This window comes from Orycteropus afer, unplaced genomic scaffold (genome assembly GCF_000298275.1).
Source record: "Orycteropus afer afer isolate SDZICR_OR568_19922 unplaced genomic scaffold, OryAfe1.0 scaffold00042, whole genome shotgun sequence".
NCBI lineage: Eukaryota > Metazoa > Chordata > Mammalia > Tubulidentata > Orycteropodidae > Orycteropus > Orycteropus afer.
In genome coordinates, this window is record NW_006921629.1 from 12,202,219 (window position 1) to 12,219,263 (window position 17,045).

At 40.6% G+C, this 17,045-nt stretch overlaps 1 protein-coding gene across 1 annotated transcript in view; it reads right to left on the reverse strand.

Annotated features, from left to right (window-relative positions):
- Positions 1 to 17,045, reverse strand: part of LOC103194114 (olfactory receptor 1A1-like) — an 84,102-nt gene that overhangs the window by 1,439 nt on the left and 65,618 nt on the right. The window lies entirely within an intron of this gene.

A 17,045-nucleotide genomic window follows, 5' to 3' on the forward strand; every position in this document is an offset into this window, starting at 1 on the left:
AAAATCACAAATATGAGAAAAATACAATTCATTAATTCATTTGCTGAACACATAATTATTAAGCATGAAATTTGTTCCAATTAGTATGTTGGAGATGAAAAGGTGAATAGTTTCTGTCCTCAAGATCCTTATAACTTAACGGAGAAGCCAGAATCACAAGTTAATTTTATCACACAGTGTACGGAACTCTGGTGACACAGTGCCTAAGGCATTTGACTGCTAACCAGTCACACTGTTCAAACCCACCAGCCACTTCATGGAAGGAAGATGGGGCAATCTACTTCCATAAAGATTTACTGCCTTGGAAGCCCAATGGGATCACTTTGAGTGGAATCTACTTGATGTCTGTGGGTTTGAGTTGGTTTTTGATAACAAAATGACAGCATTTTGGAACCTAAAACAACATATTCCAGGGTAATGGGTATCAGCAGAAGTATTAACCCCAACAATTAGGAATGAGTCCAGTCAGCATGAGCCAGAGCACAGACGGTGACAGGTGTCTACACTGATATTGGCCACCTGTGAATCCCACGATGCAGAGCCAGCACGTCGAGTGCCCCTCCCTCCCATATGTCCCATTTCCAAAGTAGACTTTTGCCATCTCATTTGATAAGTTTTAGCTCTTCTTCAAACCCTTAACTATATGTAATCGCAATATTTTTCTTCTTGGTCTTCTTTTCCCTTTTTTCATTATTTCTTTCGGTGACTCCTCCAGGTCCATGGTGGCTTCAACTCCACTTTGCCAGTGATCTCAGGGGTCTGTAAACTTGATCTGCATTTCCTACATTTACACGTTTAGTCATCCCACTAATTATCAGTGTCTCCTATAGTACATATGAATTATATTCTAGGCACATGAAATGCAGGTCTATTTTGCACAATGACCTAAGTAGATTTCAAGCCCCCCTCCTTTTCTTGAGGAGGAAAATCACATCTTCTTCATTTTTATTTCTTTCTGAGAGATTATTATGGAGTACTTTTCAGTGTTTATCCCAATAAGTTTGTACTCAATACTTCTTAAGTTTAATCCAGGTTTATTCCATGGTCTCCCCATCTGTGGAGTGAATACAGGCACATCCGTCCACTTTTTCCCTCACTTCTACATCGGCAACAGATCTGGTTGATTCTTCACATTAAATAATTTTTACATAACTTCACCTTTCTATTATAGTCTCAGTGTTTTTGGTCAGATCATCATCATTTTCTACCTGAAATATTGTGATGTTCCCTTAACTGCTTGACTGCAGGTTCCGTCCTCTTTGATCCATCTGTTATTTGATTACATAATCCATCCATGTTATTTTCTTCTTCCTGAATATTCAGCTAGACTAAATTTCCCAGCTTCCAAGTATTCAGATATGGTCATGTGGTTTAGTTCTAGCCAATCCATCAGTGTGTTCTACTTCAGGGCTTCTTCCACACTCTCTTTCACCCTTTGCCAGCTGAATGCAAATGAACGGAAGCTGAATAGGGTGAAGTCACCTGGTGGGATGAACCTTGTTTCTTCTTCTCTGTGTCCAGGATAGCCACTTGCCACTAGAAATACCCACTGGGACTGTTACATAAGGTGAAAATAAACTTTTGTTCTGTTTAAGCAATTACACATCTTGTGATCTATTTGTTACTGTAGTTCAGGGTATTCTAAGTAATTCTCTAGTTTTTCTAAATAGACCTCTGTTCAATAATTAATTCTGTGTATAATTAATTCAGCCACTAATTATCAGTGTATATATGTTGTTGTTGTTGTTGTTTGCCGTCGAGTCGGCCCTGACTCATAGCGACCCCTCCTTGGGTTTCCGAGGCAGTATCACTACGGAAGTAGGATTGCCCAACCTTCCTTCCAAGGAGTGGCTGGTGGGTTTGAACCGCCAGCCTTCTGGTGAGCAGTCAAGTGCCTTAGGCACCATGCTACCAGAGCTCCTAGTGTATATATAGTATATATGAATTACATTCTAGGCACATGAAATGCAGGTCTAATTATCTTTCTCAAAAATATGCTTCCATCAGAATTTGGTTTCTTCTCTTAAAGTGCCTTTCACCAACCTCACACAGAATTGTAATACCTCCGAGTTGAGAGGGGTCAGTCAAGCTAGAGGGCTTAGAGATTATGGTTAGCTCATATGGTGTGGAAATGTAAGACCAGAGATGGAGCTCCTAGAAGCATGGAAGATTAATCTGATATTGACAGATCTCATTCTTATTAAAACACCTAAAAATTCTAGATAAATTATAAAAGTGAAAAACAAACAAGCCAACAAAAATTTACATAACCATATCTTAAAGAAAGAAATGGAAATACCTGGGTATGAGAAATAAAGACGAAGTTCAAAGTAGGAGTTGTATGCTGTAGCTGATGCTACAGTGGCCCTTTAGGCTTTTGAATCAGGAGTTAGGCCCGAAGGGTTGGAGTCTGGCATGTTAATGTCCCTTAAGTACAGGAGACGTGGTCATAGATCCGAATGAAGCAGGGGAGCTTTATGATTTCTCTGCAGAAAGCCTTTGAAGAATTGCTCTGCTTGTGAAAAAAGCGCTGGGAGATATTTTGGTCTATAAGATATTTTGGAAAGGAAGGAACACACTGGATAGAAGTCACAGAAAGTGTGGTGTCTACAAAGAAAATCCAAGGGAATATCTAGGTAAATTAATAGAGTTCAGCAAGTTTTAATGTAAATCAACATTTTTTTTTAAAAAAAAATCAATACTGTCCCATATTGTCCTATACTTAGGTAGCAATAATTTAAGAAAATATCATTTTTAAAAGACCATCACCATTCTCAGTAAAAACACACCATATATTATAGAGTAGAATTGTAACTTCACATTTTCTTGGTTATAAACTTTACCAAAGCAAATTGCCAGGCCTTTCATTTATGCCACTGCTGGATGGGTTCAAACCACAAAAATTTAGCTTATTTGTCAATGTAAATCATTTTTGTCACCCAGGGGCCTCCATTCACAACAGCAACAGCCATTTCAACAACTCTAGATATACTTCTAAGAAGCTCTGGTGGAGCAGTGATTAAGCACTTGAGTGCTAACCAAAAAGCTTTCAACCCACCAGCCACTCAACTTGGGAACTCCTTGAGGAAGTTCTGTATTGTCCTAAAGGGTATCCCTATAAGTGGGAATAGACTTGGCAGTAACAGCCCTTGGTAGACAATTCTAACAAAAGAAATTCATGACCAGTATTAAAAAAAATTACAAAACTTACTGAAAGACAAAAATAATACCTAAATAAATGAAAGGTTTGCAAGATTAATGAATAGAAAGAGTCAGTGTAGTAAAAGTGTCAATTACCCTCTAATTTATGTATAATCTAATGCAATCCCAATCAAGATTTTCTTTAAAAGATGCAACTTAACAAACTGATACTAAAATTCCTGTAGAAGAATAGAGAGCCAAGGAGAGCTAAATGAATTTGAGAAAAAGGAGTAGGAGAGAGAAATTGCCCTACCAATTATCCAAATGACTTAGTATGGATTTAGCTGTGAAGATTCAAATAATGGAGTATGTGTAAACCAAAAAAAAAAAAAAAAAAAAAACCCAAATCTACTGTCATTGCGTCATTCTGACTCACAGCAACCCTAGAGGAAAGAGTAAAACAGGCCCATAATGTTTCCAAGGCTGTAAATCATTACAAAAGCAGACTGCCTCGTCTTTCTCCCATGCACCAGCTGGTGGGTTTGAATCGTCCACCCTTCGGTTAACACAGGAGCATGTAGACTCCTAGTGCTGGTGTAGGAAAAGACAAATAGACTTTAACAGCAGACTTGAGAGCCCAGAAACAGACCAAACATACATTAGAAATTAGAATATGACATACTCAGTTTAGACATACATGAGGAAGGGTTAGACTGACTGACTGTTGGATTATACTACCAACTCTAGAATAATGGTTATCTCTGGGGTGAGAGGGAAAAATAAGATTTTGGGAGAGAAGAAACTGTGTCTGTACTATTTATTTCTTAACACTTTTATAGCCAATATGACCAAATGTTACATTTGTTAAATCTGGATAATGAGTTTTGTTATTTTATTCTGTTTGTCTTTCAATTTATTATGATTATTTTTAAATATCAAACAAATTTAGTTTCAAAGAAATACTTCACAGGGTTAGGTGATAACTGGGTTCAGAGTTTGCCCTTGGAGCTGAGTGGCTCAAGCCCATGCTTCACTGAAAGTAGGAGATACTGTGTTGCTTTCAAAGAGGTTGAGGATAAACAGGAATTTATTTACACTGAGAAGAGGGATCCAGGGGCCACCTATCATGCTAAGAGAAAAAGATGACTCAGAAGAAAGATTCAGGTCAGAGAAAGCAAATAGAGCATGCAAGTAGGGATAGATTTTTAACAATCTTTTGTTACCATTATTTGTCAGACACTGCTCCTTCCAGCTCATTATTTTGTGTACACCTGCTCTTTGATCTAATGTTGATCTCCAGTCTGTTAACCTCTTTATTGCATCTCAGGTAGTCAGCCCAGTTGTGGCACTTTCATCCCTCCTGCCTGCAGCTCGTGGTCACCCACTCTTCAACAAAACCTCAACCCTGAGACAATCTGTCCATAGCTTCACTTCCCCATTCCTGGGTAGTGGAGGGATAGTGGAGAAACTACACAAACTTGGGCTAGAACTCATGATGCTCTGTTCCATTTGGACCCTCAACACTCTTCAGCAAGCCTCCCTGTCCCCATTCTCCACTGAAGCCCATGAAACCTTTGCCACTCTCCTCAAAACTCACCACAACACCCAACATCAAAACTCTCACACAAACCTGGTGTTACTTTTCTCTGAGTAAATTAAACTCATAAGGGAATACTTTCTCAATATTCTCCCCTGCACATAATTTCCACACCACATTTCCATTCTGTTTTATTTCCCCAACTCAAAATAAAAGTGTGTGTACCTATATATGTTCTCATTCTTATTCTCCGCTTCTTCACCAATGTTGCTCCATCAATTTTTTCAGCTGCTTTATTTTCTCTTTCCAATATCTATCTTCTTCAGCATCTGCTCTGTCCCTTGAACAGTAAAGATATTAGAACCTTTTCATTCATTCAATGAGGAGTTCCTGGGTGGTGCAAATGGTTAAGTACTTGGCTACTAATTGAAAGGTTGGTAGTTCAAACCCACCCAGAGGCTCCTTGGAAGAAAGGCCTGGCAATTTGCTCCCAAAATGTCACAGCCATGAAAACCTTATGGAGTGCACTTCTGTTCTGAAACACATGGAGTTTACATGAGTTGAAAGAAACTTGAAGGCAACTGGTTAGTCATTAATGAATCTTCCTTAGTCTTATAACCCTCCTTAGCTACCAGCCCATTTCTTATCTCTGTCCTTCCTTACTGAGACATCTGCTTACTGAATCCAAAATTGTATTTATAAAATGCAGATGTGAATGTGTCTGCTCTTTACAATTGCTCCCTGTCTACCCATCACCCAACAAACGAAGCGCAAGTTCTGTTTCGTGAAGACATACTCCAGGTAGAGTTAAGACAATGGAGTATAAGTTTGGGCAAAACAGTAGAAAGACCTACATGCAGAACACCTACCATAGGGCGATGCACCTACCCACTCTAGGGAGATACACCCCTTAGCGCGATCGGCCATGGGCCAGCAGAGGGGCAGCATTCACACAGAGGGAAAGCTGGAGAGACAAGAGTGCCCCGTTAGGAAGGCACAGGGAGGAGGGGCTAGGCCCAGGGACAGGAGGGGAGAGAGTTTGCTATGGTCGGGGATGGTAATCGGGGCGTGAAAGCAAATGTACGTGAACCGCTGAATGTGAAACAAATTTTGCTCTGCAAATTTGCACCCAATGCACAATAAAATTGAAAAAATAAAAGGAAAAAAAAAAAAGATACACTGTCTATGTTTAGCACAAGGGGAGGGTACAGACAGGAGAGTAGGGAGAAATCAGCCTGGAAGAAAAGTTTGGGTTTATATGGTGGAGGGTTTTGAACCAACACAAGGACTTTATACTTTACTCTTTGTTGTTGTTGTTGTTGTTATGTGTTGTCGAGTCGGTCCCGACTCATAGCGACCTCTCCTTGGGTTTCCGAGGCAGTATCATTACGGAAGTAGGATTGCCCAACCTTCCTTCCGAGGAGTGGCTGGTGGGTTTGAATCGCCAGCCTTCTGGTTAGCAGTCAAGTGCTTTAGCCACTATGCTACCAGAGCTCCTGGTACTAACAATTTATATAGTGTATATGTGTTATATTACCCTTTTCTGGTAATACAGATAGGAAATCTTTTGTTTAATGTAAATGCAGGTATTTGGATATATAAATTAAATGATTGATCAACAGGGCAAAAATTTCAAGTGGCAATCTGGTACAAAGACAACTACAAGTTGATTTTTAAAATGTGTGTATACACACCCACCTCCAACCTCTCCCCACCTCCGTCATACCCAAACATTCACAATATTACTTTAGAAGGTACAGCTTAGGCCCGAGAAACCAAATCAGAAGTACCCCTTCCTGATCCCACTTTCATAGCCAACAGCCCAAGGAGAAGAATTGTCAGTTAAAATCTGAAGCCCAGTTTTCTATGGCTTTTTGTTCATTATTATGGTTGCTGGTACCAGACTGTATATGGAGGAGGGAGAGTAGGGTGCTCTGAGGAGGAAGAGAAGAGAAGGGAGGCCTGTTTCTCTCTGTGTTGATCCCTATCTCTCTCCTCTTTGAGAATTGGGGCTCTAGATTCAGTCTAGAGTTTAGCTTTGCTACTACTTCTCTCTGTGACTTTAGGCAGTTCATTCAACTTTTTTTTTTTTTCCTTTAAATTTGATGAAAATGACATACTAGTTCTACTTACCTCTTGGGGTTTTTGTGAAAGTCAGTAGAGATACTGTATGGAACACAGTTGCTGGCACATACTAAAACCAAACCAAATCAAACCAAAACAAAAAAAACAAATTCACTGCCACCGAGTTGGAACCGACTCATAGGGATTCCTCCTTGGGTTTCCGAGGTGGTATCACTATGGAAGTAGATTGCCCAACCTTCCTTCTGAGGAGTGGCTGGTGGGTTTGAACTGCCAGCCTTCTGGTTAGCAGTCAAATGCCTTAGGCACTATGCCACCAGAGCTCCCAGCACATACTAAGTACTCAGTTAAAAGCTAGCAACACTTTGATATTATAAAGGCTCTCTTCTCCAGTGTGTCCCACCCTGTCTGAGAAGTCTGTGCTGAGCTCAGATGCTGACAAAAATGGTCCTGGCCATGTGACCTTCACTCCTCTTTCACAAGTGGAAAATATACAGCCAGCTGGTCTGTGTTTCTTTTTGGTAGCATGCTGGAGAGAGACCCAGTAGGGGGCCTAGAGCAAGTATCCTTGGTCTTTTGTTCCTCAGTTAGAGGGAATAGGGCTGGGATGGTATGGAAATGGGAGCCTTGAATTTCCCTTCCTCGGAGCAGAAGGGCCTGTGGGGCTGGAGCTGTTGCGGATGGATCCTCTAGTTTCTCCCTCAGTGAAGCAGTATGGGTAACAGCGTAGAGACAATTGTTGGAATTATGTACTAGGTTATAAAGTCTCTTGAAACATAACTCCCCCAGGTCTTAGTTCAGGCCAAAATCAGAGTAATCGTTGAGGTTCATTTATATACTTCTCCATCGATGACCTGAGGGGACACAGCGGCTCCCAAGAGTGATCATTCCCAGAGTTCTTTTCCAGGAGGACAGATCAAGGAGAAGGCGTTCAAGAGGATCTGTCTTAAGGGCCCAAGCTCTGGGGTAAGCCCTTCTTGGATATTTTTTTAACGTGGGCCGCTCTCCTCTGCGGTTCAGCACAATCATGGAACTTTGACTTTGGAGTACAAGGACTATGGTACAATCGAACTCCAGGTCTAATCGAACTCCAGGTCTTTCTTCCAGTCCATGCTCAATCTTTTCTGGTGTTCAGTATTGCAAAGAAGAAGAATTATATTCATCTTTGCTCTAGGGTCTGACAGGGAGGGTGAGGGTAGGAATTACATTTTTTTTTTAATCTACCATGCTGAACCAAAATTTTTGGAATCTTAGAGATGGAAAGGGCCTAGATGTTATCTGGTTCACTTCATGTAGTGTCACTTTTATAACAGGCATGATTAATTATCATTTTCCTATGATTGAACATCTTCTGTTACACAGAGGTTACTGAATTTCTATAGAGGACCCTGGCGAAGACTGTGAGCTCTCGTTGAGTTTGAATCCTGTCTCTGCCACTTACTGGCTGTATAACCTTGAACAGTTATTTAACTTAACTGTATAATGGGAATAATAATAATAATAATCTCTTCAGGAAGTTGTTAGGAGGATAAAATGAGTTGATAACTGAAATAGTTCTTAAAACAGAAGCTAGCACATAGTTCAAAGATAAAAGAAAACAAACAGTTGCCGGTGAGTCAGTTCTGAATTATGGTGACCCTAAGTGTTTCAGAGTAGAAATGTGTTCCACCACCACCAGCTGCCATTGAGTTGATTCTGACTCCTAGTGACCCTATAGGATAGAGTAAAACTGTCCCACGGGGTTTCTAAGACTGTAAATCTTTATGGAAACAGACTGCTTCATCTTTCTCTCATAAAGAGGCTGGTGGATTTGAACCACCAGCCTTTGAATGCTTTAACCACTGTACCATCAGAGTTCCTTTGTACTCCATAGGTTTTTCAATTAATAAATTTTAATTGTTATTTTACTATCTTCTATACTAGTTATTTCTTGGAAGGAAGGTTGTGTTGTGCCCAGATCTTGAATCCTCAAAAACCACCAAGGAGCTGATTCCACTGCAAAAGCATAGGGGTTGTTTATTCAAGCTCGAGCTCGGACCCCCAACCTTCACCGACGCAGCAGTTCAGGATTGAGAGCCCCAAACTCAGGGGTAATGGGGTTTTTATAGGGGGTACAGCAGGAACGAGGAAGTTTTAATCAGAAAATTACAGGATTGGTTGACATTTTTCAAATTGCTAGTTGTTCCTGCTTGATTGGCTCTGTCTTGTGGGCCGAAGCCACTAACTGCCATTTCTAACTATTTTAGGTAAGGTATTTCCTTGCCATTTACTGATTGGTTGTTGCTAAGGAGTATGCTTGGGAGTATCGATGAGGTGGGGGTAGTCAGGACTCTGTGGTTTTTCCAGTAACTAAAGCACTAAAGCGTGAAGTAAATGCTAAGGCATATTGCAAAATGGCTACATACTTAAAATGGTTACATACAGGGTTGTCCTATAGAGACATGGTCTTACAGTTGGACAATCTACTTCCGTAGCGATACTGCCTCAGAAACCCAAGGAGGGGTCGCTATGAGTCAGGTCCAACTCGACGGCACATAACAACAACATGTTTCAGGTCACCCCACCTTGTTGATTCTGTTGTTACCTGACATGTATTTGGATCATGCTCCAGTTTCCAGGACATGGCTTGCCTAGACAAGGATAAGATGACATCCTATAATATACATTTATTACTAGTAATCACATTTTACTCTTATTGTTCTTTTCAGACTCTCTTATATTTCCATGCTTTGTATACTGGGTATCCATGAGAATCAAGGAATTTTGCAACAATATCATAGACTGAATTATGTTAAGCCAAAATATGTGTCCACTTGGCTGGGCCTTGATTCTTAGTGGTTTGGGAGTTATGCAATGATGTAATCATCCCCCATGATGCGAGTTTATGTGATCAGCCAATCAGTTGTAAGGAGATTAAGTAAGACACGAAACCCTTAATCAGATCACAGCCCTGATTTCTCTGGGGTGTGGCCTGCATCACCTTTTATCCTTCAAGAAATAAAAGGAGAAAGAGATCTACTATCACCAAGAAAAAAAAGATCTGAGTGTAGTGCATATTTTGGACCCAGAGTCCCTGTTCTGGGAACCTCCTAGACCCAGGGGAAGACCGATGCCAAGACAAATGTAGATCTCCAAGGAATGCCAGACCCACAGATGGGGAAAGGAGATGTGGACTTTCCCATAGAGCTGGCAGAGAGATAAATCCTTCCCCTAAAGATGGCACTCTGAGTTCTGACTTTTAGCCTCCTAAACTGTGAGCAAATAAATTTCTGTTCATTAAAGCCATCCACTTGTGGTATTTTTGTTATAGTAGCACTAGATAACTAAGACAGATTGTATAAAAGAGAATTATGATGAAAGTGATGATTTAATCCTCAAAATTTGCAAATTTTTCCTGTGGACTGTGACTCCAGCTTTATTTAGCTTATCAAAGCAACCTGTGACTCCTATCCCTACCTAACCCCACCCCTAAAAGACAAAAAGCTCCTGATTAAGAAAGAGAATGAGAAAAAGACTGGCTAAATCTTATAGTCTGTTGGCAAATTCCAGGCTTACTTTAAGCTTTAGTTAAACCATCCTTATTTAAGGACATTTTGTAAGAAGGAGTGATCTATGAAATATATTTGCAGGGTAAGAGACAGTTAGCAATAACTTAAGCACTTAAGAAAAGCTTACACTTTAAAGCAGTTTAAGAAAGAGAACAGAAATGAAGTTTTAGAAATCATCTTTTTCTCCTCTTGAGACATTAAAAATAAGAAGCAGTATAAACAGACACAAACTGAGATGAAAATGAAATTGATCTGGAAACAGCAGACAGAAATGAACAGGGAGAAGAACATGATGGTGACAGATTGGAATTGACACTTTAGAAAATAAATCAGTGATGTGGAGGACAGATTTCAGAAGTCCTTCTAGAAGGAAAATTAAAAGGGCAAATTTTTAAATAGTAAAGGAGAAGAGAAATCCTGGAAAGAGCGTGGACATCCAACTGAAGAATAATAGTTATTTCACAGAAAGAAAGCAGAATAAAATCAAACCCTCAAAATGGGATTATGAAATTGAGTTTTTCACAAATTTGAGTACAGCAAGAATAACTTCCTTGTTGAAGAGAATGGCCCATGAATGGTATATGACATGTAGTGATATGAGTTCACCAAGTATCATGAGACATGACAAAGTGCAGGTGGAGGCAAGGTGTTGGGTGATTCAGAGCCTGTGGCAATTAGTAGCTATGAAGATAACAGTGATATAAAGGTTGTGTTGTTGTTGTTGTTATGTGCTGTCAAGTCAGCCCTGACTCATAGCGACTCCTCCTTGGGTTTCCGAGGCAGTATCACTACGGAAGTATCAACTAATTTCTTCTAACAATCTTAGAGAATTAACATAGGAGAAGAAATATTGAAAGCTGTGAGTAGCTAACTAAGAACATATTGGAAAGTCAGAAAGTCTTTAGAGCACTTTTAGAGGGTCATTCATTCCTCTGTAGAGCACAAAAGATTGAAATAAAAAAAAAATCCGAAGACTGATTGTGAGGATTTTGAGTTGCAGCACCATTTCAGTGCTCTGTCCTGCCAGATCTCTCATGCTTAGGTTAGGCACTGGGCAGTGGCATCACTACGGTTGGTGTCATCCAGTGTTATAACTCATGGTGTTACCCTCACATACACCCATGAACCTTCTCCTGTACCAGACAACACAGAATCTTTAGTAATTTTGGTGCAGTAATTTCTTGTTATGGTCCTTCTAGCCATGGTCTTTGTGACCCTCACCAGATGTCTAGGTGGTACTGTGCAAATGTGTGGTGCTTGTGGCCCACCAAGGGGACTGGAGAGCTTGTTAATAATGTAAATAAGGTACAAGGCATGTAAATAGGGTTAAGACCATGTAAATAGGTATATGGAACCCTAACATGGGGATTGGTCAGATTTGACATCTCACTAGGCTTAAAATGAACCATTCCAGAGGCAGAAAGAAGGGAATATCACTACTATCAAGGAAGAAAAGCCAGAAGTAGAGTGCATCCTTTGAACCCAAGATCCCTGTGCTGGACCTTCTGGGCAGAGAGTGGTGGGAGCAAAAGCAGCAGAAGAAGCAAAACCAAGAGACTGCATGAGATAGAGGGATGGGCTTGCCAGCCCACAGAGTAAGAAAGCTGAGTTTCTTCAGGCAGGATGCTTGCTGGCAGATTGGAGTGCACCTATCGGCAGAGCTAAAAGAGCTTTTAACCCTTGCCCAAGCAGGGCAGAGGCCAGGCCAAGAGGCTGAGGGCCAAAGAGAGTCGTGCCTATGGACGTGGCCATGGGGAGGCTATCCTGATTGAAGAATTGCATCCCGCGCACTTCTGAACCTAAATGGTAACCTGTTACTTCCCTAATAAACTCCCTAATTGTGAGTATTATCTGTGAGTTCTGTGTGGCCTTGGCAACAAATTATCAGACTCAGCAGAGAAGTAGAGAGTGCCTGGGAGAGACCGTTGGTGTCAGAATTGGTAAAAGAAACAAACAAGGAAAAAAAAGTTGGAGAGTGGTAGCATGACTGATTTCTTCCTGATAAGAACCACCCGTGGGCTGTTGATGTTGTTCTTGATACTCCTTCCCCCTTATAAAGTTAGAAGAGTTTGGAGAATACCACCACAGTGTCATTTTTGCAAAAAGTGAGGGAAAAACTGGATGAATGAGCTATGAATACCCCACATGTGAGGAACCCATTGAATAAACCTGGGTTCAACTCAAGAAAAATTGAGTACAAATTATTGGTATGTTGTTGTTGCTGTTGTTAGGGGCCATTGGTCATCTCTGACTCATAGTGACCTTATGTACAACAGAAAGAAACACTGCTCGATCCTGTGCCAGCCTCACGATCCTTACTATACCTGAGCCCATTGCTGTAGCCACCATGTCTATCCATCTCATTGAGGGCCTTCCCCTCTTTCATTAACCCTCCACTTTACCAAGCATGATATCCTTCTCTAGAGAATGGTCGCTTCTGATAACATGACCAAAGTAGGTGAGACAAATACTTTCAGCATTTGCCAACACTGCAACTCAAAAGCATTAACTCTACTTCAGTCTTCCTTATTCACTGTCTAGCTCTCACATGCATATGTTGTTGTTGTTGTTGTTGTTAAGTGCCATCGAGTCGTTTCCGACTCATAGCGACCCCATGCACAGCAGAACGAAACACTGCCCTATCCCGCGCCAGCCCCACAATCCCTGCTATACTTGAGCTCATCATTGCAGCCACCGTATCAATCCATCTCGTTGAAGGCCTCCCCCTCTTTCGTCGACCCTCCACCCTACCAAGCATGATATCCTTCTCCAGGGAATGGTCCCTTCTTACAATATGACCAAAATAGGTGAGATGAAGTCTGGCCATTCTTGCTTCCAAGGAGTATTCTGGCTGCACTTCCTCCAGGACAGATCTGTTAGTTCTTTTAGCAGTCCATGGTACTTTCAGCATTCTTCGCCAGCACCACAACTCAAAAGCATCAACTCTTCTTCGGTCTTCCCTATTCATTGTCCAGCTCTCACATGCATACGAGGCGATTGGAAATATCATGGTTTGTGTCAGGCACACCTTAGTCCTCAATGAGATATCCTTGCTCCTCAGCACTTGAAACAGTTCCTTCGCAGTTGACTTTCCCAATGCTACACGTCGTATAATGTCCTGACTGCTCCTTCCATTGGCATCGATGGTAGAACTAAGCAATGTGAATTCCTTCACAACCTCAATCTTCTCTCCATTTATTGTGATGCTGCTCATTGGTCCAGTTGTGAGGATTTTTGTTTTCTTTATATTGAGACGTAATCCATACTGCAGACTGTATTCTTCAACCTTCATCAGTAGGTGCCTTAAGTCATCCTCACTTTCAGCAAGCAAAATTGTATCATCTGCATATCTCAGGTTGTTAATGATTCTTCCTCCAATCCTGATACCACGTTGTTCTTCATACAGTCCAGCTTCTCGGATTATTTGCTCAGCATATAGATTGAATAAGTGTGGAGAAAGAATACAACCCTGACGCACTCCCTTCTTGATTTTAAACCATGGAGTGTCCCCTTGTTCTGTTTGAATGACAGCCTCCTGGTCAAGGTACAGATTCCTCATGAGTACAATCAAGTGCTTGGGAATTCCCATTCTTCTCAATGTTATCCATAATTTGTCATGATCCACACAATCAAATGCCTTTGCATAGTCAATAAAACACAAGTAAACATCTTTCTGGTATTCTTTGCCTTGAGCCAAGATCCATCTGACAACAGCTATGATATCCCTTGTTCCACGTCCTCTTCTGAATCCAGCTTGAACCTCTGGAAATTCTCTGTCAATATACTGCTGCAAACATTTCTGAATTATCTTCAGTAAGATCTTACTTGTGTGCGATATTAATGATATTGTTCTATAATTTCCACATTCTGTGGGATCACCTTTCTTTGGAATGGGCACAAATATGGATCTCTTCCAGTCAGTTGGCCAGGTAGCTGTCTTCCAAATCTCTTGGCATCCATTTGTTGAAACATCTCAATGTGTATTCCGTCAATTCCCAGAGCCTTGTTTTTACCAACTCCTTCAGTGCAGCTTTGATGTCTTCCTTTAATACCATTGGTTCTTGATCATATACCACCTCTTGAAATGGATGATCATCTTACCAAGTCTTTTGGTGTAGTGATTCTGTGTATCCCAACCATCTTCTTTTGATATTTTCTGCATCATTCAACATATTGCCCATGGAATCTTTTAATATTTAATTCTAGTTTTAAATGTTTTCCTTAGTTCTTTCAGCTTGAGAAATGCTAAGTATGTTCTTCCGTTTAGTTTTCTAACTCCAGGTCTTTGCACATTTCATTATAATAATTGACTTCGTCTTCTCGAGCTTCTCTTTGAAATCTTCTGTTCAGCTCTTTTATCCTTTCAATTCTTCCAATTGCTTCAGCTACTCTCCATTCAAGGGCAAGTTTCAGAGTCTCTTCTGATATCCACTTTGGTCTTTTCTTCTTTTCTTGTCTTTTTAATGACCTTTTGCCTTCTTCATGGATGATGTTCTTGATGTCATCCCAGAATTTCTCTGGTTTTCTGTCATTGGTGTGCAATGCATCAAATCTATTTTTTAGATGGTCTCTAAATTCAGGAGGGATATAATCAAGGTCATATTTTGGCTCTTGTGGACTTCTTTTAATCATCTTCAGCTTCAACTTGAACTTGCACATGATCTGTTCCACAATCAGCTCCAGGTCTTGTTTTGGCTGAAGATATAGAGCTTCTTCATCACCTCTTCCCACAGATGTAGTCAATCTGATTCCTGTGTACTCCATCAGACGAAGTCCAAGTGTATAGCTGCCATTTGTGTTGTTGCTATGAATAAGTCGTTGGTCTTACAAAATTCTATCATGCGATCTCCAGCATTATTTCCATCACCAAGGCCATATTTTCCAACTACGAGTGATTCTTCGTTTCCCACTTTTGCATTCCAACCCACAGTGATAATTAACACACATTGATTCCATGTTCGGTCAATTTCAGATTGCAGAAATTGGTAAAAATCTTCAATTTCCTCATCTTTGGCTTTGGTAGTTGGTGCATAAATTTGAATAATAGTAGTATTAACTGGTATTCCTTGTAGGTGTATGGATATTATCCTTTCACTGACAGCATTGAACTTCAGGATAGATCTTGGTACATTCTTTGTGACGATGAATGCCACACTATTCTTCTTCAATTTATTATTCCTGGAATAGTAGATCATATAATTGTCTGATTCAAAATGGCCAAAATCGGTCCATTTCAGCTCACTAATGCCTAGCATAATGATCTTTATGCGTTCCATTTCTTTTTGACAACTTCTGATTTTCCTACATTCACACCACATACATTCCATGTTCTGATTATTAATGGGTGTTTGCAGCTGTTTCTTCTCATCTTCAGACATGCTACATCCACAAATAGAGGTCCCAAAAGCTTTACTTTATCCACATCATTAAGGTCGGCTTTACTCTGAGGAGGCAGCTCTTCTCCAGTCATATTTTGAGTACCTTCTGACCTGAGGTACTCATCTTCCGACACTATGTTGGACAATGTTTCAGGGCTATTCATAAAGTTTTCCAGTAATATATACGACAGTGTTCGACTGCTATTCATAAGGTTTCATTGGCCAATTCTTTGAGAAGTGGATGGCCTCTTCCTTCTTCCGAGTACATCTTAATCTGGAAGCTCTGCTGAAACCTGTCCACTATTGGTACCCTGCTGGTATTTGAAATACCAGTGGTGTAGTCTCCAGCCTCACAGCAACACTCAAGCCACTATAGTAGGACAAATTGACAGATAAATTTGTCTCCCTTAGCTGTTCCAAACTGCTCTATTCATTTCCTGGTCTCCCCTGCCCTATTCACTTACCAAGCTTGCCCCCAAAGCACTCCACACAAACACCTTCTGCTGGTCCCTGGCTAGCTTACTGTGGCCTGCCCCCAGGGTGTTCCACACATGCAAACTCCTGCTATCCACTGGTCCAAGGCTGGCTTACTGCCGTCTGCCTCTGGGGCACTCCATGCACACAAACACTTGTTGGTATAAACAATGAAAACTACTCCACAATAATCTCTCTGGAGGAGATAAAAATGAACAAGATGTGATTTTCCTCCTCAAAAAAAGTTTGTAATCTACTTAGATGGAAGTGCAGAGCACAGAGTTTAGTCAGACATTATGGAGGGATGAGTAATCATGGAACTATGCGAAAGATCAAGTCTATAGAGGCCTCAGAGTCATTACCAAAGTGGTAGTGAAGCCACTGAGTTGGGTGAGTCACTAAAAGAAATAATGAATAAAGGGAGGAGAAGACCAGGAAGACAAACATTGTGATTACGTATAATTAATGGCTTGGAAAAGAGAGAAAAGGATATGGCAAAAGTATATTTTGAAAATGGAACACCTGGGAGGGTGAAGATTTTTCTAAGCTGGTTTTGTTAGTGATCCTTGTGATGTAAGTAGATACCTGTCACTTCCTGGGCTCTGGTTCACTCTAAGTTTGGTCAGTAGACCAATCCTTCTTCATTGGTAGTCCTTCTATTGACACACTTGTTGTGCTGGATTTTTTTTTTTTTTTATTCCAAAATGCTATCCTTTCCTTAGCATGTATAATAAAATGAATATGTGATTCTAGCTTCCCCATTAAGGTGTAATGTTGAGGGCAGAGACTATGCCTAATTCACTTTCTTTTCTCCAATGCAGTGCCTAACACAGATGGCATACTTAATAAGTATATGTTGAATAAATAAATAAATACATTTTATTT